Source organism: Callithrix jacchus, chromosome 17, assembly GCF_049354715.1.
Source record: "Callithrix jacchus isolate 240 chromosome 17, calJac240_pri, whole genome shotgun sequence".
In the NCBI taxonomy this organism is placed as follows: domain Eukaryota; kingdom Metazoa; phylum Chordata; class Mammalia; order Primates; family Cebidae; genus Callithrix; species Callithrix jacchus.
In genome coordinates this window covers 13466692-13492516 of record NC_133518.1, presented here as the reverse complement: position 1 = coordinate 13492516, position 25825 = coordinate 13466692, and the positions used below count along the sequence as shown (strand labels likewise).

Genomic DNA, 25825 nt, shown 5'->3' with positions numbered 1-25825 from the left:
TAGGCTGGAATATTATGAATCTTCTTTTCATAGTAGTTTCATTACAAAGCTCAGGAGAAGTAGATTTAGATGTTTGTTTTGTTGGTGGTGGTGGTGGTGATCTTTTAATGGAGCATTTCAAATTCAACAGCCCTTTCTCCTATTAATAATACTGACCTTTCTCAATAGTAAAACTCAGGTATGTGTTACGTTAAAAGATCTTCCTCTATACAGTGTGGACAGGGCAAAATATCAAGGTTGAAGGAAAGAGATAACTCTGTTTACAAATACTGCAGCTGCTCCACAATGCAGATGAGGAAAAAGGATAATTTTTCCCTCTAAGAAGTTATTACTTAGAGGGAGTAACAAAGTCACCTGGGTTTTTCTGAATGCAAACCCTGTGCACATCTCCATATCCTAGCAGGATCCAGTTTAAGGAGGACTTTACCACTCTACAGAGTCTAAAATATGTCTCTGGGTCCCTGTTCTTAACCCAGGCTGCATGTAGTAATGATTTGAAAGTGTGGCATGGCTCCAGCTCCAGAGATTCTGATTTAATTGTTCTTGAAGGAGGGGGAACCAAACATTGGTATTTTTACTTTCTTCCCAAGGGATCCAAGGGATTCTAATGAGCAACCAGAGTGAGACCCACTAATTCTGGTAAAAATTAAGCAGATAAGCAATTTATTCAGATTTGTGTTATAAAAATGTTATTTTGGTGTCAGTGTGAGAAATAGATTGGACGAAGTTAGGTGAGGAGGCCAGAGGCCAGTGAGCCTGGCACAGCCATGCAGCCACGAACCAATCTGAGTCCAGGCCAAGAATTCCCAACATTGCTTGCAATTTCTGGATGAAGAATCTTGTTGTTACCAAGTCCTCTGTGATCTGTTTCCCTAACCTTAGTTGACCCTTCTGCTATCATATTTACTGGTCATTCTCTCCTGGTGCTTTGAGCTACACCTTTCTCTGGTTGCCCTAGCTGTGATTTTGAGCCAGTGCCCTTTCCTAGATAAAGAGGGAAACCAAATGTGTTGCTGTGAACACAGTTTTGAATGGGGCATCCTCGTATTTTCTCTCATCTGAGCAATCATTTCAGGAGGAATTTGCTTACAGCTCCCAAGTTTCAGTCTCACCAAGCCTCTCCTCTTGTCCTCCCTTTATGTTTTAAGGCACCCATGGCTTCACCCATGGCAGAATCACTGTATCTCACTACAAGGAGACACCTTCATCCTCTGTTGCTCTTTTGTTTTTTGAGACGGAGTTTCGCTCTTGTTACCCAGACTGGAGTGCAATGGCGCAATCTCGGCTTACCGCAACCTCCGCCTCCTGGGTTCAGGCAATTCTCCTGTCTCAGCCTCCTGAGTAGCTGGGATTACAGGCACGTGCCACCATGCCCAGCTAATTTTTTTGTATTTTTAGCAGAGACGGGGTTTCACCATGTTGACCAGGATGGTCTCGATCTCTTGACCTCGCGATCCACCCGCCTCGGCCTCCCAAAGTGCTGGGATTACAGGCTTGAGCCACCGCTCCCGGCCCTGTTGCTCTTTAGAATAGTCAGCAGCAATGGTCCTATGTGAGGCAGGAGAACTAAAGCTACCCCAAGTCCCAGTGTTATTTCTGCCTCATAGAAAAGCTTGGAGCATCCCATCACTAAAAGGTGATGCTTTTTTGGAAGAACACCCCTCTAACTGTCCATTCCATTTATATTAGCTCCTGAACCCTGAAACTATTCCCTCAATACCTGTTCTCTTCAGCTCTGAGTTACCACCCTTCACAATGAACAAGAGTACAGGAGGCTTGGATTTAAACTTGGAAGTAATCTCAGTTTAATCCGTTGTTAGTAGCACCAACTCACTTCGTCTTACTGGGTTTCAGTTTTCTGACTTGTAAAAGTAGGAAAAATTATATGTACCCTTCAAACATGAAAATACCTATAAGCGTAAGAGAGTGCAATATTGGTACACAGGATGCATTCAACAAATAAGAGTTGATTTTTTTTTTTTGCTATTATGATTATTAAGTTTGGATGCCTTCAAGTCAGCTGAGAGAACAAATACATAAATAAAGATGTTAGTCTTTGTAATGGCTAAGTGGGGATACATGTATCTTCATATGTATATTATATATTATATACATTTAATTAAATATATTTAATATAGAATTATTTATAATATAATTATACATTATGTATATTGAAACAAGGGAAATGGAGTGGGAGGGAGGAAAAGAGATAATCGGTAGGAAGAAGACAGGCTTTCCTGAGCTCTTATTATTTTTATGCTATAATTATTATTGTTTTTCTCTGCTATATTTACTTCCCGGTCTAGTTCTTAATGAATATGGGGAGAGGAAGAATAGACAACAAATTTTTTATTGTGTCAGGATTAAGAATCAAAAAAAGATGAAAATATATTGCCATTATATCACGAAACTTCATTTAAAATGTATGCAGTCATAATTACGATTGATGCTAAATTGCAGTTTAATTACCGATTTGTTTTAAATTTTGATTAATTTTGGAGCTTTTATTAAACATACTTTTTATAATGTGAAGTTCTTTGTTAAGTCAATGAAATGCTGTCAATAAGAAATACCTTTTGATAACTTAATATAGTTGATTAATGAAATAGAAATGTTTGTGTTGCAGGGAGTAATCCAAATATAAGAACTTGACTTCTCTATTGCAAATGGGGACACAGAGAGAAAATAAATGTTAAACTTTGCCTAAATTGAATTAATATTTGATTTAAAATTTAATACTTAAATATTAAACTCCTTATTAGTAAATAGTTTTTTAAAGCATCATTGAAAATACTAATTCCAAAAACAGTTGATGGTTTTAAATAATTTATTTAAAGTCTGTAATCTAAGGCAGGCTCCTTACTAAAGTGTCCCATTTCTCTTTACCACGAAACTAACATGCTTAATGGACAAGTCCAATTACAAAACAAATTTCTGTAGGAATTTCCTGCCTCAAAAAATGAAAAGAGAATATAGCGTGAGAGAATATATATTGGATACTACAGTAGACTGTTTAACTTTTAAGGGATTTATTCAACTATACCACTATCTAGCCCATATGTCACAATTTTGTCCACAAGAAAATTATGGGTGATTTTTGTAAAAGGCCTGGGATGCAGTTAAGATAAACAATACAAATGACACATTTGATCTGCCACTCCAATAAGACTTTAAAAAACAGATAGAATCTTACTCTGTCACCTAGGCTAGTGTGTAGTGGCACAATCATGGCTCACTACAGCCTTCAACTCCTGTGCTTGAATGATCCTCCCGCCTCAGCCTCTCAAGTTGTTAGAGCCATAGTCTTACATCACCATGCCTGGCTATTTTTTAAAAAAAATGTGTGTAGAGGCAGGGTCTCTATAAAAAAATTTGTGTCTCCACAGGGTCTTACTGTGTTGTCAAGGCTGGTCTCAAATTCCTGGCCTTAAACACCTTGGCCTCCCAAAGCCCTAGGATTACAGGTGTGAGCCATTGCGCCCAGCTCCAGTAATTCTAAAAAGAAAAAAAAAAATTATTGTGACTAGACATTTAGCAAACACACATGAGCATCAGATTTAGAATTTCAGTTAATGTCAAGATTGGTAAACTACAGTTTTTGGAATCTTGTTAGAAAACAAGATTTGTTTGTCTTGTTAAACCAGGACAGCTGATTGTCATGACACTTTTTCACAGTGACCTAAAAACAATAGATATTAGTTCCAAGGACACATCTTCACATACTCTTAGTGTTCTAAATTAGGTGATAGAATTGGACCTGAAATCCTAAAACAAATGTAAGTTACCTTCAGGCTTTCTTATCATTTTCTCACCATCATATTCTTTTCCAGCTCAAACACCTTTCTTCCCTATGAAGAAACTGGAGCTTGGTCATTTGTTCATCTTATGTAGTTGGCCCCAAGCAATGTTATTCTTATCCCATCTTTGACTATCATTTTGTTCTAAAAATACCAGATAAGTTTCTTTCTATTATTGCTGACGTTTGACAAACGTCAGTGAACTCAATATCATTAGGTAATCATACTCTTCTTTCATTTTCTAACTTTTGTTTCTTTTCTGATCTTTGTTTTAAAATATAATTCTCAAATACGAAATTATCAGAGAGTTTCCTTTAAAACCATGCTGATAGTTTTTAGATGCCTTTGTGATTCTTTTTTTTTTTTCTGGCCTTGTGCTTCTGTTAGTGAGAATATAATTCAACAGTTAGTCATTTTTAATATAATTGCATTCTGTCTTATTTACTTATGCCACTAATCAAACTTTGAAGTCATCTGCCTACTAGATTTATACATAGTTTAGAATCTCACCACTACATTAAAAAATTATAAATCCATACTGTAGAATGCAATGATGGTACAATTAGATATATGGAAACTAAGTTTAGTAATAAATACATGCATTAGGTATTATTTTAGAAATGCTTTCAAGCAATTTTTTTTTGTTTTTCCAACATCTACTCAGGGAAAATGCTGTTCTACTTTTCTTTCTTTTCTTTTCTTTTTTTTTTTTTTTTTTTGAAAGAAAGAAAGATAAAGAGGGAGAGAGAACAGGAGTCTTGCTCTATTGCCCAGGCTGGGATGCAATCTAAAAATAGGTATTAAAAACCTCTTTTATGCTGAAAATTGTGCTTAACAGCGGAGACAGGAAGGAATAAGGGAAGAAAATAACAAACAGCCAACCAACATTTCATTTAAGTCTGTGAAATGCTATACAAATGCTGAAGAGTGATTTACTTCCAATTATGTGGTCACTTTCAAAATAGGTGTAATGTGATACTGAGAAAAATGTATGTTCTGTGGACCTGGGGTGAAGAATTACATAAATATTCACTGAATTTACTTGTTCCAGGTCTGAGTTCAAATCATAAATGTCCCTGTTGAATATAATTAAAAAGTTAGTCATTTTTAATATAATGACTATCTTGATCCGTCGAATATTAACAATGTGGTGTCAAAGTTTCCTGCTGTTATTGTGCGGGAGTCCAAGTCTCTTATAAGTCATTAAGAACTTGTATTATGTATCTGGGTGTTCCTATATTGGGTGCATATATAATAATGATCATTGACTCCTGTTGTTGCATTGATCCTTTTACCATTATGTAATGTCCTTCTTTGTTTCTTTTAGTCTTTGTTACTATTAAAGTCTATTCTGTCAGAGACAAAAGTTACAACTCCTGTTTTTTTTTTTCTCTCTCTCCATTTGATTGGTAAGTCTTCCACCAACCCTTTGTTTATAGTCTTTGTGCATCATTGCTTATGAGATGGATCTGGATACAGCGAACCAATGGGTTTTGACTTTTTATTCAATTTGCCTGTCTGTGTCTTTGATTGGGGCATTTAATCCATTTAAATTTAGGATTAATATTGATATTGTGAGTTTAATATTGTCATTTAATGCTAGCTGTCTATTTTGCCCATTAGTTGATATAGATTTTTCATTATGGAGATACTCTTTACCTTTTGGTAAGTTTTTGGGATGACTGATACTGGTTGTTCCTTTCTGTGTAGAGTGCTTCTTTCAGAAGCTCTTGTAAAGCAGGCCTGGTGGTGATGAAATCTGAGTGCTTGCTTGTTCATGAAAAATTTTATTTTTCCTTCATTTATGAAGCTTAATTTGGCTGGATGTGAGATTCTGGGTTGAAAATTATTTTCTTTGAGGATATTGAATATTGACCCCCACTCTCTTCTGGTTTGTAGGGTTTCAGCTGAGAGATCTGCTGTGAGTCTGATAGGCTTCCCTTTATGGGTAACCTGACCTTTCTCTCTAGCTGCCCTTAGAATTTTCTCCTTTATTTCAACCTGGTGAATCTAACGACTATGTGTCTTGGGGTTGCTCTACTTGAGGAATATCTTTGTGGTGTTCTCTGTAATATCTGAAGTTGAGTATTGTCCTGCCTTACTAGGTTAGGAAAGTTTTCCTGAATAATATCCTGAAGAATATTTTTCAGCTTGGATTCATTCTCTTCATGACATTCAGGTACACCTATCAAACATAAATTAGGTCTTTTCACATAGTCCCATATTTCTTGGAGACTTTGCTCATTCCTTTTTACTCTTTCTTCTCTAATCTTGTCTTCTCATTTCATTTCATTAAGTTGGTCTTTGACCTCTGATATACTTTCTTCTGCTTGATCAATTTGAGTGTTAAAACCTGTGCATACTTCACAGAGTTTTCGTGTTGTATTCTTCAGTTCCATTAATTCACGTATATTCCTCTCTAGATTGTCTATTCTTGTTAGGATTTCATCAAACATTTTTTTAAAGTTCTTAGTTTCTTTGCATTGGCTAGAACATGTTCTTTTAACTCACAGAAGTTTCTTATTATCCACCTTCTGAAGCCTAATTCTGTTATTGGAACACACTCTTTCTCTATCAGGCCTTGTTCCCTTGTTGATGAGGAACTGTGATCCCCTGTAGAGGGAAAGGCATTCTGATTTTGGGTATTCTCATCCTTTTTACGCTGGTTTCTTCCCATGATTGTAAATTTATCCACCTGTTGTCTTTGTAATTACCGACTTTCAAATTAGGTCTCTGAGTGGACATCCAACTTGTTGATTCCCAGCGCTGGAATCTGAGCAACCCCCTATGCAGGCTAAAACAGTGGCATTAAGATTCGTTGGTCTCTGATCTGGCTTCCTTCGTGAGTCCCTTTTTCAATCAGCTGAATAGGCGACTCTGCCTTCCCGGAGCTCCAAAAGTTGACCAAAAGGGGACCCAGTCCCATTTACTCTACACCAAGAACTGCTGCACTGGCCACAAGAGTCATGCTGGCGGAATCTCCTGGTCTGTGAGCAACAAAATTCATCTGAAAGTGTGGCATCCTCTTGTTCTCTGTGCTTTCACTGGGAGCTACAATCCTGAGTTGCTAGTAATCAGCCATCTTGGATCTCTCTCGTGATTCTTTATCTGGATTGTGACAGAGCTTTAGAATGATATGGATAATATATAAAATTTTCTTTTAAATTTATTTCTTATAATCTAAAGCTGCACTATCCTTTATGGTAGTCACTAGCCATATGTGGCTACTGAGCTATTGAAATGGAATTAGCCCAAGTTGAGATGTGATCTAAATGTAATATACACATTGAATTTTGAATATATTTATCAGTCCTTCACATTGATTATATGTTGAAGTGATCATATTGGGCTAAATACAATATATTATTAAATTTAATTTAACTTGATTCTTCTTTTTTTAATGTGGATGCTAAGAAATTTAAAATTTCCTATATGTTCACATTATGTTTCCTGTGGGCAGCACTGATTATTCCCAGAATATTTTTAATTAAGTGTATTAGTTTCCTCTTCCAGCTATAACAAATTTGCATAAATTTAGTGGCTTAAAAACAACACAAATTTATTATCTTCCAGTTTAAGATGTCAGAAATCTAAAATGATTGGCAAAGGCTGTATTCTTTTTGGTAGTTCTAGAAAAAGTTCCGTTTTCTTGCCTAGAAGCCACCTGTTTTCCCTGGCTTGTAGCTCCTTCTTTCATATTCTAAGCCAACAGTGTAGCATCTTCAAATGTCTCTGACTCTCTCTTTCTCTCTCATCTCTGTTTCTGTTATCACATCTCTTACTTAGATTCTGATCCTTGACCCCTCTGCCTTCCTCTAATAAAAATACTTTGATTACTTTGGACCCATCTGGATAACCCACAATAATCTCTGCATCTGAAGATCCTCAACTTAATCACATTTACAAAGTCCCTTTTGCCATGTAAAGTGGCATATACACAGATTCCAGGAATTAGGACATCAATAGGGGGGTGGGGTATTATTCCAATTACCATATTAAGCATGTTTAATGATGTTCTTCCCGATTTGTTTGTTAATTTCAATTTTTAATGTGGTCCAGTATTTTAAGATTAATGAATCTGTGATACCAAAGAGCAAACATAAGAAACATCAAGTCAGGCATGGCATGGCACAATGGCTTCTCATCTGGGCAGTGCTGCTGACCTCAATGTGATCTTAGTTATGTCACTTATCTTATCTTCTTGGGCTTTTTCCATTTAGCCAAAGGAGTCTTTGTGAGTCCATTAAAGAACTTTAAAACTGCAGTTCTTTGGGCCACTGTTCAAATATACTCTCGTTGTTTTAATGATTAGTTTGAGCTCTTGTAAGATGAATTTCAGCTACAAGATATTTCTTATAGCTTCACCAGACTTATGAATGATGAGGATGTGAGTTGTGAGTTGGTTTAATGTATTACACATAAGTCAGGAATTATATTCTCATTCCATCATATAATGAGTATACTTTCTATTAACACATAAACCATCTATCCTCATAGTCTATTTTGTGACATAACAAATCATGCTTTAAACTATTTTGACATTACCTTTTCTGCTTAATCTATATAAGCAACTACATCTGAAATATTACCATGCCCTGCTTTCCTTCTCTCCCTCCCTCCTAGTACAATTTATAAATAGTCAAAATTTAATTGTTTTGTGTGTGTGTATGTGTGTGTGTAACAAATCACCGTTTGTTAGCTTGTTTATCACTAGGGAAGATTTGGGAAACTTTTAAATAAGAAGACACAAGAAGAAGCCGAGAGTCACAAATTTTAGGATGGGTGGAAGGCTGAACAATTTCTTATGCATTGAGTGTAACATAGTTTTATCTTTCTGTTTAATTACATCATTCTACTGTTTGTTTCTAGTTCATCAGAAGTAATTTTATTCAACACAAGCAAAAACAAACTCTAAAACCAAACACAAATGATCTTAGAAAAATATATCATTAAAAAAAAACTTGTGACATATTTTCTCAGTTTCTTGTAAGTAGTCAAAAATTAAGAGGCAGATTAATGTGTAGATAGATAGGTGATAGATAGATAGATAGATAGATAGATAGAGATGGAGAGAAAAGAAGACAGAAATAACCCTTCCTTTAAAAGATGTCATTTTGAGGGTTCATTTACTAATATTTTGGAAATTATGGAACTAAATATTTTGGGACAGGTAGAAGATGCTCATTAAGTTGCTAATTGAGCAATAATGCAAATTCAGGCTAGTGTTTACCTTTAATTATGTAATTAGCATAAAATCCTATTAAAAAAGGAGTACCCAACTCTTGTCTGTGAAGTCAATGAGATGTCAGTGCCACTGGGATATAACTAAAAATTTCTCTTTCCATCTTGAACTACAGAACATTAATTTTCATGTGGTTTCCCATCCTATTAGGTCAAATTTATAGTATATTCTGCTAATATTGGAAACGGACTCAAATTAACTAATATTCTACAATAAACATTAATAGATTATGTTTAATAAGATAATTATCTTAGATATTACTTCAGTACGTAAGGGATATCTAAGATAATTTTATAAAATTTAATTCTAGACTACATTGCAATGTCAAAATCAATCATAGTATTATGGAATCAGAAGACACTAAAATATTAAGAGAAACTGCTCTGAGGTTATTAGAGAGTCAGCATAAATACTGTCTCACAAACAGTACATACAAATATACATTCAAAAATGAAGAAAATTCTGCAAAATAGTGCATTATGCTATTATTAGCTAAAATCTTTGAAGTTGGAAATTTCTATATTTTTCAATTTTACCAATTAAGTAAATATATAAATTATAGATATAAAAAAGAGCTTTTCAAAAAGAAACAAAACAGAATCTTAATTATTAGCATAATGGCACCCTTATTTGAAAGTTTTTAACAAATCAAAATTATTTGTTTTGAAAATCTGGATTTATTTCTGATTTAAACCATTTTAAGAGTACTTATGTAAATATCTTTTAGCATCTCTAACCAACATTAATGAAAAAGTTCCATTTCAAAAGTGGCAGTCTCATCCTAAAATATCTAGTCTTGGCTAGTCACAGTGTGCTGTGCCTGTAATCTCTGCACAGCCAAGGTGGGCAAATTGCTTGAGCTCAAGAATTCAAGACCTGACTGGGTGACATAAAAAAAAACTTTGTCTTTAGAAAAAATACAAAAATTAGCCTGGTGTAATGGGATGGTGCCTGTAGTCTCAGCTACTCAGGAGGCTGACATGGGAGGATCACCTAAGCTTGGGGAGTTTGAGCTCGCAGTGGGCTGTGATCGTGCCTCTGCACTCCAGTCTGGGCAAGACAGTGAGACCAGGTCTCTAGATAAACAAACAAAATATTTCGTCTTGATCATCACTTCCTTAGTTTCCCTTACCAATCTCTATTCTGTGGAATATAAAGATACATCTGGTTTATTTAGCAGCGAGGCAGGTGTATTCTCCCAATACATACCTGAAATAGTACCAGTCAAGAATTTAAGTAGTCTTTTCTAATTAATCAGGATTGTGGGAGTAGATTCTTCCCCATAGAAAAAAACTCTTCGTAAAGAGTCACCTTTGCAGTAGTCAGAACTTACAATGTTGCAACACATTTTATTTTCGTTTCTTTCATAATTCCCAATTGCCAGTCATTTAGATTCAAGTCTTGAGCACTTAATATGGGGTTACATCAGGGGAGTTCTGAAGACTCTAGACTGGCTTTACAATTCTGGTTTTTTTTTTTCTAGCTTCAGAATTTTTAAAAATTTTTATTAAAATTGTTGTGGGTACATAATAGGTATATATGTTTATGGGATATGTGAGATATTTAGGTTACTTCCTCTTTTTCAGACACTAAGTTCCAATCTTTCACAATATCCTAAGACGTTTATCACAAGCCAGAACTTAATTGATTTGACTTGGTCATAAAAGATGTGCTTTCATATTATTTATCAAAAAAACCCATTTTTTCCGAAAAGAACTCTCTTTTGTATTAAAAGCAACAGTGAAATAATTGCTCATCTATTTGTTATTAAAATCATGCTATTTCCTCACGTGAACCATTTGATATTAATAATCAATCAATCATTTTCTATTTGGTATAGAAACTAAAATAGGATATGTAATTCTAGCATTTTTTTGGATCAAAGCTGAAATTTTAATAACATGGTTAAATTGGAATGCCCTATAGTGGTCGTGTTTGCCAATCTTGGACTTTTATTTCCATTATTATTATTCACAGCAATTTTTACTTCCCTCCTGTATTAATTTCATTTTCTGAAGAAATTATCAAGCCCATCTAATGTAGAGAATAAATTTATTCTCTTCATGTTCAATTGTTTGATCTATTAAGTCAGTCATTTGCTAATAATCTGTGTCATGAGGGATATCATCTCTCTGAGTAAATCACCAGGGAGAGACATGAATTTGATTCACATTTTCATCCTCAAACACCTTTCCACTTTACCTCCTTCTCCTTTTATTTCTCCTCCTTTACTCCTCTTCATTGACTACCTTCCTATGACAACCCAGTTTGCACTTAAACACACTGAAAAATGAACCTTCAGTTCTATATGAATATCTAATACTTGTTCAGTATGGATGCTGAAATATTAATTTATAACAATAACTACTGGCCATTTACAATCAACAAATCAATCAAACTGGTTGCTGAAAGAACGTCAACCTCTCCAAATTTCAGAAATATAACAGGACATCTACTTCTTCTCCCTTATCTATTCTATTACCAAAGGAAATTAAACTGGTATCTTACTATTTCCTTATCACAAATCTGTTTTGGTTATTTCCAGGAAATCTATTCTGGATAATCAAAAATTGATAGTTTGACAATTAACTAAGGTATTTTTTCCTGAGTCTGGGATGCATTGAATGGTATTAACAGCTCAATTGAGTTATACAAATTTTCTTTTCTAATATTTGGTATGTCTTTTGCATGGATTATGAAAAATAATACCTAGTGATTTTAAAATGAGATATCCAGTCCTCATATTTCATATCAACAAAGCCTTCTTATTTGAATTCACATACATATTTTAAACATTCTGGGTAAATTTTCTTTCATGTTGTAATTTTGGCTTATGGCTACACTGACTTTGGTAGTTTATAGTTAACTGGTCAGACTGAACATAATCAGTTGATTGACTGTTTCACAATTTCAGAGGCCCCGTTACTATTTGTGAGATCAAAGGAAAATACAAGAAAGAGCTAGTTGAGGATTATATATATATTTTCAATTTCAACCACATTTTCTCATTTAGGTGGTAATTTTTGCTTCCTAGCTAGAATTTCTAATATGAATTATAGAAATAAATAAGCACCATTCCATTTACACTTCTTAGAAATATTAAGTAGTACATTTTAAAAAATTAACCAGATAAAAAGCACATTATGAAATATTGAATTTTCATACTTTTTTCACAGATCTTTTTAATTAGAAAATTTTATAATATGGTAAAACACAGGAATCATCTAGTCTAAATCTTTAATTTCAATAAAATATTTAAAGCATATGAACAATTTATATAGTAATATTGTAAACTCCCATGTACTCGAGATTCAGGTTGAGGAATGGAGCACTATAGATACTGTTGAAGCTTCCGATGATGCCTTCCAATTCCATTTACCTCACACCCTCCGAACAGTGACCTCTACCCTGAATTTCATGTTTATCATTATCATGCATGTTGATATCTGTTGCTCTATATATGTATGTGATCAAATATAATGCATGTAATTATTTTGCATATTTTTGAACTTTATATACAGATACCATCATCCTATAAGCATCTTTCTACAACATCCTTTTTTTGTTATTGTGGCTTCACATTATATATTTGAGATTCATTTATATTAATTCAAGGAGCTAAGTTAACATTCATTTTTCTTGTTACCACTTCTGCTATTGCAGTATATGAATATTCTATAAATATTTTGTCTAGTTATTTATCTAAAGGTGTTTAGATGATTTCTCCCTCCTGCTGTGTTTTTTACTTTCAAATAGTTTTGTAATGAATAGTTTTAGGAGTGGAAAGACTGGATTATAGGACATGAGAATGTTCAGCTATTGCTAAACTGCTCTCTGAATTTGCACTGTCATATACTCTCTATGATTTGATCACATTTTCATCAATGTTAACTTTTGCTGGACTTGTAAATTTCTGCCATTTTCTTTCTTTTTTTTTTTTTTTGCCAATCAGTTTGAGCTTATGAGGTTGCTCAGGTAAGCCTTGAACTGATGACCTCGCCTTCGCAAGCGCCATGACCTCCGGCGGGAGCCACTTTGGACCCCCAATTTCTGCCATTTTCATGACTGTGAAACAAAAATCTCATTATTTTAAATTGCATTTCTCTAATAGCTAGTGGGATTGAGGATCTTTTTCAGATTGCTTATTGGACACTGAGAATCATTTTCTGTCAATCAGCTATTCATTTCCTTAACCCACTCTTTCATACCATATTCTTTATCTTTTATAAGACCCTTCATGTACTTTGGATAGTAATCCTTTTTTGGTTATATGCATTGCAAATACCTTTTCTGAGTGTTCATTTTGATGTATATAATTGTTTTATTTTAATATATCAAATTTAACATGTTTTCTTTATGAATTTTGGTTTTATATCCTGTTTATTAAACCACATTTTCCCATTTAGGTTCTGTTCTTATCTACCCCAAATCATAAAGCTATTTCCCTATAAAGGCTGTAAAATTTGCTCAGCATCTTTAGGTCTTTAACACACCTTAACATACATATGTGTGAAGTTGCAATCTAGTATGATCATTTTTTCATATGGCTAGTTCAATGTCTGAATACGTCATCTTTCCTCCCTGCTTTTTAATGTCACTAGTTATTTATCAAGTTCCATAAATGCATGAATATTTTCCCAGGCTTTCTATTCTGTTCCGTTGGACTAATTTCTAGCCCTGACCCAAATCTACATTGCCTCAGTTACTGCTGCTTTATATTAAGCCATAATAGTTCATATGGGGATTTCCTGAACCTCATTCTCCAGATTGTATTGATAATTTCTTATCCTTTGCTCTTCCAAACACATTTTAGAATTAACTTTTCATGTTTCACAGAAAACTGTAGTAAATTTTATTAATAATTACATTAGTTCTATAGATTAATTTTCTGTATTGATTTTCCCATCCAGGAACATGTATATTTGTTGATTTATGTGAGTTTACCCCTTAATGTTAATAGACAAATTAACTGTGGGCCAAAAAGTGATGGCCCAAAGTCGCATAGCCAATTAATAGTAACACCAGTGGTAGAATAAAGGTCTTTTGACTCCTTAACAGCTTGTACACTAAAAAGGCTTAATTATTTAGTCAGTTAAGAAAGAGTATCTTGAAGTCCTTGCAGCTTCAGAACTCTTCACTATGAAAGAGAATTCAACTTCTCTAGTTTACTAGGCCCAATTTGTGTTTCAAGCCCTCAAAGTGTGTTTAGAGGGCTTGGCAAACGAAGTCCTGAAATCCTTTACATTGATTGACTCTTTCTCTGGAGCCTGTCAGAAGTGCTGGGGTAATCTTGAGGTCACTGAATTTCAAAGCATTCAGGTAAGCAACATTGAGGCCTATGTAATGACTCTTAGGTCTTGCTCTTTAACCACAGGCTTACAGGAGCTATCGCTTGCCTTGCTGAATGAACATCTAAAGTCCAAAATGAGAAAAGATTGTCTAAGAATATGTATCTTCTTATATACACATACATATACATGACCGTACACACATACATTCATAATCATATTCTTTTAGAGAAAATAATATTTTAAGCATTTTTCCAAAAGCAGCATATCTCAGGAATACTGAGGCTTCTTCTAGATTAATATTCAGGAAACAAATACAATTGCTTTGAAATCACCGAGTTGCCTCAGATTGGCATTTTAGCTACTAACTGCCATTGGGGAAAATTTTGTACAAATAAATAGAATCCAGAGGAGACAGAAGCACAGAAGATTCACTCTTTAAACATAAAACAAAGAAAGATCAGATGTATTCAGGTAGTCGTGTATCGTTCATGTTAATTGCGGTTCAGCCTTCTTTAACTACTACTACAGCAGCCAGTTATCTAAAGGGGCAGAAAAAAAAAGGTGAGGAGAGGGGATGGGAAAAAAGTGAGATCCCTGCAATATCGCCTCGAGCCGCTAGGGGTATCTTTGTACCATTTTTCATCCTGCACCGATTTGGAGTAGAAACCTATGTTAGGGTAAAACCAGGGTCCTCGGCATTTTTTTTTTTTTTTCTTTTTTGTGCGAGCAGTGCACCCAGAATCCAAAAAAGATTTTTTAAAAAAGAAAGAAAGAAACCACAATTTTTCAGTCACCCGAACAGGATTATGAAATTGTTCTTCTGGACATCAGTACCGGGAATTCATTTTTGAGGTCAATTTCCAATCGAGATAAATCTATTGGATTAGTAGGATTATCTGATTGCAGCTGAAAGAAGTAACGTTGTTTGATCATTTGTATTTCTTGCCTGCTGGTCGGATTTACATGGAGGTGGCTTTGGGTCCCCAGGATTCTGGATCGTGGTTCCATCTGGAGAGAAAAAAGGATCAATCGACACGTTTTGGAAGTGTCCGTGGGTGAATAAAAAAGGAGGGGGTTACAAAACTGGGGTTGCGGATGCTTAAAGCAAAAAAGAAAAAAGAAAAAAGGAAGCATCTTGAATCCTGAAACAAGAATTACCGGGGGCTCGAGATTTCAAAAAAGCGTCTAGAAACTGGTAAATACTTTGACCATTTCGGCTTGGCTTTGACGGCGAAGTGTTGTAGAAACTGTCTCCTTGAATCATTGCGAAGGGACCGGGGGAAGATGAGGGGCTCCCTCTGTGGATTGATCTTGCTGAGGGTAAGTTTGTGGCTCTCTTCCTGGGAGGGGGCTGCCAGGGTTTTGTGGCAGTGCGCGGAGGGTGCTGCGGACGCGCAGCCTGCGAGATGGAGAAAGGAAGGGGATGGAAAACCACCTCGCGCATCCCCGGGGGATCGCTGGGGAGCTGCCTAGATCGAGCTCAAACCCTTATTTTTGTGGCGTCGGTGGGGGAGCCGAGCAGCTCTCCAGGCTCTCAACTTTGTATGGAAAATCTCTCGGTTGGGAGCTGCATCCCGGATCCAGTGCTTTCTCCTCGCAGTACTTTAAGGAGGGGAAGCGGCGGTGCCTTGGAAAACCTGCATGGAGAGCGGAAAAGCCCAAGTAGAAATCGCTAGTGCTTCGGCCGCCGTTTCGGCGGCGGTCGTGGCTTCCAGCGGGGGATTTTGCACGGGGAATTGGCTGTTTTCAGGCTGTCTGCTCCCCCACCCCGTCTCCTACCCCTTTCCGCTTCCCACTTCTCTCAGCCCGCCCGAAGCTAAAGGGTTACAGGGTCACTGCACCGGATGGAGACAGTAGAAGTGGGTGACTGGCCACACATGTTGTCTTGTAATTCACTTGCACGACTTGCCATAATACTAGTCCGAGGTAACTTTCTTCGAGTTGGAGGAGCCCGAGAGGACGTTGCAGGCTTTTTGCCGAGGGCCCAGGCTAGCCAGTGCGCCAGGCAGACGGCTGCGTTTCTGATGTGCCTCTGCCCTGCCTGCCTTGCCACTTACTGGCTTTTCTTTCCGCCTGAGCGGTGCGCGCGCGTTCCCAGACATTTTCTTGCAGCTGAATTCAGGGATTTTTGTTTTTTAAAGAATTCTGTAGCTCCTGATAAAATCTCATCTTTATTTGCAGAAGGAAATCAGTTTCAGCAGCTATAATTAATCGCTCAAATGAGTGAATATGAATTAACTCAGGCAACTAAAAGTTGCTTTGGAATCCAGAAAAGCATATTATTCTGAAGTAATCTTGGAGACCACGTAGCTTCAGAACAATTGCATACAAAGAACCGATTTATTGGAGGGATGTGTATAAATGTGTTCAGTAGGTTGACGGATCTGATATTTCAACATCATAATTTTAGTTGGCTTTTTTTAAGATTTAAAGCCAATTCGTTAAATTTTAAACTTTCAGACATTCAAGTGCCTTGGAATAAAATGGATATAGATAAAAGAGAAAGCATGCATTTTTGTATGTTTTAATGTTTAGAAGGAAAGTGTTACCTTTTTTTCAGGGATTTCTGGTTTAGAGATTATGAAGTGTATGCAGATACCTTTGTGGTTTAGCACTGAAGTCTGTATGTGTGAACTCATCAAAAGGCATCTCTTCAATGTCATATGAAGCACACTCATTCTCTAATACTTTTTTCAGGAATTCCAGATACATGCGACATTCTAGTTACTAAAAGATCAGTCTCACCAAACTTTCTTTCTGGATTTGTGTATGCATGTATGTTTCTGAAATCTAATTTTGAAGCATGTATGTGAGATTTGTTTTTTAAAGATGCAATAGCAAAATATAAAACTTTTGTCTCCCAGGAATTCTAAAGTGGCAGAGTTAGATATTTCCTATTTTGGTAGACATTGTTTAAGCTTATTTAGAGATTATACAAATAATAATAAATAGTTTCTACAAACCCAATTGTTAGTTTCAAGGGGATATCTGAGAAGCTAGGTTAGTCTCTTTTTACTCTGCTCTAAGTCACGTGGTTCACGTGCAGGCTGAAAGTAGAATGGATCCTCTGTGTACTGGCGCATTCTAGCCACTGATCCTAGCCACACTGTCTGATAGTATTGAAAATAGTTTTCAAAGTTTAAATGGATTTTTAAAAAGACAGCCAGTAAATAAATAACAGTAAGTGGTAATAGCAAATAAGTAATGAAGGTGAGTGGTAAGTGGGTTGGAATTTCTCTTTTTAAGCTAATAGAGAATATGACTGTTGATATAAAAATAGATGGATAATTTGAAACATGAAAAAGAAGGTTCTTTTTGATTTGCATATTTCAAAGCCATTAAATCAGTAGTCATTGCATATGTCATAGTGTTAAAATGGAAGACTTAACTGAATGTGGCTTTGTAGTGCCTGAAAAATATGTTTCTGTCAGAATAAACAATGCTTTCTACTCCCTTATTATATTCTCTTTTGTCAGTTAAAATGAAAAGGGAGAAAATGACCTATTCTTTGTTAGAATCTACTTGGATGGGCTGTATTCTTTGTTTCAACAAGCAGTACATACACAAAACTTGGTAAACATTGTAGGTAGTAAATCCACTTTGGAAAGCCAATAACAATGGAAAGAAATATATGCAAAACTACACATCACAAATTTTTTAAAAGTTGTGGCAAATGAATGAAGATCAAGGTACCCAGTTAGATAAAGGCTTTCCCCAGTAGAGTGGATTGTTCTAAGAACTATTGAAAAACCTGAGGAGTTCACTTAGAAAATTAATTACAGTTAGCTGTATCTTACTCAATACTTATTTTTGGCCATAATTATTAAAAAGAATATGGTGGCCTTGATGAGTTGTGAATTTTCTATCAGGGTAATACAAAACGTGGTAGTTTGGGGTAAGGAGATGGAAGCTGTCAATTAATTAGCCCTGAAAATTGCAAGCATAGTTTCTAATATAGGTGACAAGAAATAACATTGGATTCCCCTAAGCTTATCACTATGGAAAAACTGATGCTGCAATCACTGGAGCTTTGCTTGACAGCTGCACCTGTCCCTCGAAAACCTTTCATGTGTTCTGTCTGCCCTAACATTCAGGGAAAGCTAACACATTTGCTGCAGCTTCTCTCTATGATTTTGAGATGATTAACTACATTAAATGTTATTTTACATTAAAAAGAAGTTAGCACACACTTAATTAGAAGCAAAGTGGTAAGGGCAATTATTTTTAAATGACTTGTTGAAATTTAACACATGGCACTTCCAAGTGCAAATCTTCCATCTCTTTTGCTTTATCGAGAAATAAAAGAGAACAAAAAACCAACTTTCAATTAATTTAAAAATCAAGTTTTTGACACATTAAATTTGCAAAGCATAGAAAAAATAAACCAAATTTGTGAACACTCATGACGAATCTGAGGTTTATTTTGCCTTTTTAAGAGAGAATTTAAAGCATTATGAGTTGGCTAACAATTTAATCCTGTGGGATAGCATCATTCCCAATTGTTTCTAAGGAAGATCATTACTTAATAGTAGCACATGTGTGTGGTCCTTTTAGTCTGTTATTAATGAAATAATGTTGGTAATATCAAATATTACTATGCTGGTATAAAACGATCTGAATAATCTCTGCCTTTAAGAGTCATCCCCCAAACAAAGTAAAATCAAACAAACAAAAAACCCCACAGCTATTTGGTAGCTAACCTGTATGAAAGAGAATGACTGTCAACTCAAAGCTTAACTTAAGTCAGAGAAAACTAGTGAATCATTCCAGACATTTGAAATTATTAGACATTAAACTTTTGGGGGATTTTTATATGAATTCTTTTTATAACAGTCAGTATAATCTCTTCTGTACCTATTTCCGTTGCATGTAAGAGAAATTCTAGTCAATGGCAAAACGCTTTACTACTGCCATTACCGCAGACTTTATAGATCAGAGATGTGTCAGCATGTTAGCTTTAGCAGTAATGCCTCTTTTGTGTGAAACCTTATGGGCTTTGCAGGCACTCTCTCATCCTGACACTCACTAAACGTTCAAGTCCCCATATTTATTATTTAATTTTCTTCCTATATATAGCAGCACAGTATCTCAATATGTGAATATGTAGTCAAAAAAGTGACGGGCAATTGTGAGTGGGACTAATGAGTTTTAATAATACACATATTAGGGACTGCTAAAGGAAGTTAAATTAAGAAAAACAAGTTGAGCATGAAATTCATTTTGGAACAAATGAAAGTTAAGTTACTACTAAAGATGTACATTCAAAAACCACAGTGATATATCACAGGAAATTAAGTTCTAGCCTGAGACTAGACCTACTTAATGAAGTTGACATCTCAGGACTTAGCTTTAAGTTGATGAACTTTGATTTGACTTATGAAATAGAAAAATATATGCTTTTTTCACTTTCTCCTGGTTTGTACAGAAATTTTAGTTTAGTATTTTCATTGTGTATCCAGCCACACTTTGTGTACATAATACTAGTTCACTTGTGACAGGCCACACAGTAACTTACTTTTTCTGTAGCCTAATTCTCTAATGCTACATATGCCTACAATTCGAACTACCTGCTGAAGCCTATGCCATCTCTTTGGAGGTGCTGTAGGTGGTGCTTCATTAATAGGACTGCATATTCATCAACTTTCCAATACCTATAATTCTGTTTATTTTTTGCATAATTTAGAAAATAATAGACTAATGTGTTTGCTTGCTTATTTTTATGTATTTATTTATTTGGTGGTGGTGATAGTCATGGAGGAAAAGTGGAAGTGGGGGAGGAGATTGGATATGGGCAAATATTTTCTTACAATATGATTTTCTTATATTTTGCCTGTATTGAAGTAACACAAGCACTTTCTGGAAAGAGTAAATAACCAGGCAATGATATGAAGGTCTTATTATATATCAATGGTTCTCAACAACTGCCTATTGGGAAACATCAAACTGATATACTACTTTTTAATACCAATGTTTGTCTTCACTTTTGTGTAACCTAATGATTCTTTTTTCTTCCCGGATACACCTGATGAATGTTAGATCAATAGGAGAAGAAAAGAGGTTACTTGTAATGTTTAAAAATGAATTGAAAATTGTTGTTGCTTTTTTTAAAAAATAGTCATACAAGCACTCTCATTTTATCATATGGAATACTTTCTAAAAAGATCAACAAGTTAAAACATGTAATCAAGGAATATTGATTTGATAAAAACCAAGTTGGGATTATCGTAAGTTTGTTCCATGTGACAGCCACCACTTCTATGACAGAACTGCCCAGAGAAACAGTGATTGCAGCATAGAACACTGACCAACAGTTTTCCCATAGTCACACCTTGAAAATAATACTTGAGCATTTTAATGGTTAACTATAGAACTAAAAGGAATAAAAGTTCACTTCAGCAACCATTATGTTTCAAGTCAGTGCATGTGTCATTTCTAATTTAAATCTGTATTACTTACTGTCCAACACTTTACACACAAGTGACAGTGTTATCTATCCTTTTTCCTATGGGTAAAAAAAAGTCCAGTTTCATTATCTGTTTAACTGTGCCAAGTGTTCTAATACATATATTACTACAAGACTGATGCCAAAAGTCCCTATTATTTGAAGCCATGGTCTTTAATAACAACATCTAAGAAGGAAAGCATTTTCTGTTTTGAAGGAATACTGTACTAGTAGTCTGTAGGAGATTTTTGTCTGGTTTGTTCAGAACTGGGTGTATTTCTCTTCATCACCTAGAATAGTACCTGGTACCTAACTGGAGATCAATAAACGTTTATTGAATGAATGAATGAGGAGCGACTGGGTTCTAGCATTGATTGTTAGTAACTAAACAAATAACCTCTTTATGTAATGAATACCTGGGATCTTCATTTGTGCTTTTCAAAAAATGATTTGAATTGACAAATATTTTCAAAGAATATGCAAAATTCCAAAGGTAGAAAGGATTCTATTCAGAAATTGAATATTAATTAAAGACAAATAGTAATTGAAACTTTTTAGTAATCTCATATGGAGTTTATATACTTCACTTTGATGAATTATTTGATCAAGACTGAAAAGTGTAGCAGGATTATTTGTGTTGTTATAATTTACTAAAGGTACATTAGAGTTACTTTCTTCCATGAAGAAAATGTGATATCTCAGGGAACTTTGGAATTACTAAAAGTCATTTCAAATAGGTAAAACATGAACGATAAGACAATAAGATTTAAAATATAACCTTTTAGGGATTTTCATCATTACTTAATATTTTTATCATTTTGTAAAACTTTATAATCCCATGCTTTCCATTATGTAATTTGAATTTAAATGGTGACTGTTTGGCAACTTATATTCCATATGTATATTAAATTCTTGTTAATATTCTATTGTATTCATTAATATATTGATATACTATTACATCAATTAATATTATATACTAATATATTAATATATTTATATTCATTAATATATTGATATACTATTTATATTTCACAAATGGCCCCTGAACAGGATATTGTTTAAAGTTTCATTTTTGTTATTGGTACTAATGGAATTTTTATATGAAGGGAAAAATGACGTAGATATATAAAGAAGATTGCTAGTGTAATATTCTTTCTTCTTTGAATCACTGGTTGAGCTCTAGGCCAGGTCAGGAGTGTCAAGAAACCATTATTGCTGTTTGGTGCCTTATGTGAAAAGAGTTGGTGGTCTTAGTTCACTTCCTAGTAGACAGCTACTCCTTAAACAATAGTCACTATAGTATTTGCCAATTCCAGCAAAGGTTTGGGACTGAATGGACACAAAGGTTTAACTACCCTCTTTCTGCTGATCATCCTCCAAGGGGTCAAGATTGACACACTCTGGCATAGGGCCATACTCAAACTTAGCACTGCCACTGCCAAAGTTGTAGCTATTCTCTGGCAACAAGGGATTGTTTTTAACGGGACTTTAATTAAGCAGGGAACCAGGAATGGCAATTCTCCCCTCTTCCCAGGCATCAGCAACTCACTACAAACAAAAATAGGCTTCAAGAGTGAGTTGAGAATGTGGCACTCTTCTTAGGTTGTGCTAGCTTCTCTGTAAAGATACTAGCAGGCATAATTAAGTTGCTTCTGGAAGCAATGACTTGTGACCCAAAGGTGGCCCCTTCCAGACAAAAACATCAATTTAATATCAAGGGAAGTAATCAGTTCTCCCAGGCTGTCTCTTCTGAGCTCTTGAGTGATTATTCATTTTCTTCTGTGGGATCACAGGGTCACCAATTGGTTTTAAAAATGTATCCTGTGGTATTTTACATAAACATTAAAACTATTGCCCATGACTTTTGAAAAACATTCTGTCTCATTGATTCTTGCCTCTCTCACCCCCTTTGCTTTCCTGTTCATTTGGAAGTCCAGGCTTCCTAAGTAGATTCTAGATTTAGCAATTAATATTTGGAGATTACACCCGAAAGTAGTTTCAGAATAAATAGGAAGTAAAACTTATATAGTTAATGTTAAATATTTTTTTCAGCCCTCCTTCTCTTCAGAACAACAAAATAAAAAAGAAGCTATCTAATAATTAGCCATTAGGTGTAATGATGGTTATAGCAGAAATACTCAGTTGTACAATGTAAAAGTCAATACTGTCACTCTAATCTCTTTTTCTTTGTGTTGTCAGAAAAGCTATTACGGCATCTTAGAGCCTTATTTTATCTTTTTGCCACACAATAATGGAATTAGCTGCCAGTCTATATGAATATCTATCCACACTCCTACATGATGAGAAATTTCCATTGTATTGTAATTTGTTTCCACCTCTTCTATGTTTCATTCCTTCTGGCTGCAACTTTAATTAAGCTAATGCCTTCACAGAGGTCAAGCATCACAGATGGATAAATAAAATCTGAGGGTTGTTTTAATTGACAAAAATAGTATAATGAATTAATGGGTCATTCATTCAAGAAATATTTTCTTAGGACTTACAATGTAATGCATTGTCCTGGGGATGCTTGTTAAAAACCAACAATTCAAAAGACACAGCCTCTACTCTCAAAGTGTAAGTGTAATCTGATCATGTCATTTTTACAGTGATGATAATGATTCTCACCATACTTTGGATAAGATCTCACACCCCTAAAATGGCCAACAAGTTCTTGAGTTGTCAGGTCCTTTCTCCTCTCCAGTCTGACGGACTGCCCTCCTCTCAGTTCACAGTGATTTCTTTGGAAAGCCCCAACTTCCACAGCATTTGGCTTTCCTGTTGCTTCTGACACATTCTATATCCTGGTTTTCAATTGCCAGCTTCTACTCAATCTCAGACCCCAGTTTCCAGATCAGTTCAGGAAGATCATCATTCTCACTCCACATTCTTAAATCTCCCCTCAAAATACCCTATAATATCCTTCTTGGTATAGTACTTATTACTAAATAGCTATCTGTGTAATTGGCTTGCTTAAAGTCTGTCTTTCCCATTCAACTTTTGTCTTTAAAAATATATATTTTAGATTAAAGGGTACATGTGCAGATTTGTTACACAGGTAAACTCATGTCTTCTGTTGTACAGGTTATTTCATCACCCAGGTTCTAAGCCTAATAGCCAATGGTTACTTTTTTGTCTTCATGAATATTCACACTATTCCTCTCTTGTTCATGCTGTCTTCTCCAATGCCTAGTACTAATTATTTCCCAAATATAGGAATGAATATGGAAATTGGGATTACAAATTACTGTGAAAAAAAGTACTATGAGTTTAGTTACAAAAAATGTAGTAAGTGTTTTGAGAGATAAGAGAAGGGAATACTTTTATGACTTGAAGTACTAGAGAAGGAAGTACTTATTGACCTTTGAGCCAGGCCTTGAAAGGTACTAGCTGAGGTCCTTCCAGCAAAAAAACTGATGGGGAAAGTATTCTCCGGGAAGAACAACCTTGGTCAACAAGTTGGGCCCAATTAACTGAGCACTGCTTCTAGTGCTGTGCTGTATTAGTCCATTTTCATGCCACTGAAAAAGACATACCCAATATTGGGAAGAAAAGAGGTTTAATTGAACTTAGAGTTCCACATGGCTAGGGAATCATGTAAAAAGTGCCTTTAAACTCAGAATCATGGCAGGAGTTGAAAGGCACTTCTTACACGGTGGCGGCAAGAGAAAATGAGGAAGATGTAAAAGCAGAAACCCCTGATGAAACCGTCACATCTCATGAGACTTACTCATTTCCACAAGAACAGTATGGGTGAAACTAACCCCATGATTCAAATTATCTCCCACTGGGTTCCTCTCACAACATGTCGGAAGTATGGGAGTACAATTCAAGATGAGATTTGGGTGAGGAAATAGAGCCAAATCATATCATTTTGCCCTGTCCCCTCCAAATCTCGTGCCCTCACATTTCAAAACCAATTATGCCTTCCCGACAGTTCCCAAAAGTCTTAACTCATTCCACCATTAACTCAAAAGTCCACAGTCCAAAGTCTTATCTGAGAAAAGGCAAGTCCCTTCCACCTATGAGTCTGTAAAATCAAAAGCAAGCTAGTTACTTCCTGACAAAAAGGAAGTACAGCTTTTCACACAGCCATTCCAAATGAAAGAAATTAACCAAAACAAAGGGGTTAGCTACAAGCCCCATGCAAATCCAGAATCCGGTGGCGCAGTCAAATCTTAAAGCTCCCAAATGATGTTCTTTGACACCAGGTCTCACATCCAGGTCACACTGATGTGAAAGGTGGTTTCCCATGGTCTTGGGCAGCTCTGCCACTGTGGCTTTGCAGTGTCCAGTCTCCCTCTCAGCTGCTTTCATGGACTGACAGTGAGTGCCTGTGGCTTTTTAAGGTGAATAATGCAAGCTGTTGGTGGATCTACCATTCTGGGGTCTGGAGGATGGTGGCCCTCTTCTCACAGATTCAGTAGCTGGTGCTGCTGTAGGGACTCTGTGTGGGGGCTCCAACTCAAATTTCCCTTTCACATTGCCCTAGCAGAGGTTTTCCATGAGCGCCACGCCCCTACAGCAGACTTCTGCCTGGGCATTCAGGTGTTTCCATACACCTTCTGAAATCTAGGCGGAGGTTCCCAAACCTCAGTTCTTCATTTCTGTGCACCTGCAGGCTCCACACCACGTGGAAGCTGCCAAGGCTTGGGGCTTGCACCCTCTGAAGCCATGGCCTGAGCTGTACCTTGGCCCCTTTTAGTCATGGCTGGAGCAGGAGGGACACAGGGCACCAAGTATGTAGACTGCACACAGCACTGGGACCCTGGACCTTGCCCTTGAAACCATTTTTTTCCTCTTAGGCTTCAAGCATGTGATTGGAGGGGCTGCTGTGAAGACCTTAGACAGGCCCTAGAGATATTTTCCCCAATGTTTTGGGGATTAGCATTTGGCCCCTTATTACTTATGCAAATTTCTGCAGCTAGCTTAAATTTCTTCTCAGAAAATGGGTTTTTCTTTTCTATGCTATTGTCAGGCTGCAAACTTTCTGAACTTTTATGCTCTGCTTCTCTTATAAAATGGAATGCCTTTAACAGCACCCAAGTCACCT

The 25825-nt window shown here is 35.8% G+C and overlaps 1 protein-coding gene across 21 annotated transcripts in view; it reads left to right on the top strand.

Annotated features, from left to right (window-relative positions):
- The window catches only part of NLGN1 (neuroligin 1), an 887833-nt gene that overhangs the window by 169850 nt on the left and 692158 nt on the right, over window positions 1–25825 (top strand). For 7 of the 21 annotated variants that reach the window (XM_035277805.3, XM_008983457.5, XM_035277803.3 and 4 more), the window contains exon 1: window positions 14982–15650. The exons of the other annotated variants lie outside the window; for them this stretch is intronic. The gene's annotated coding sequence lies outside the window, so the exon portion shown is untranslated. Of the gene's footprint in view, window positions 1–14981; window positions 15651–25825 lie in introns of those variants that run through there. 21 annotated transcript variants of the gene reach the window in all.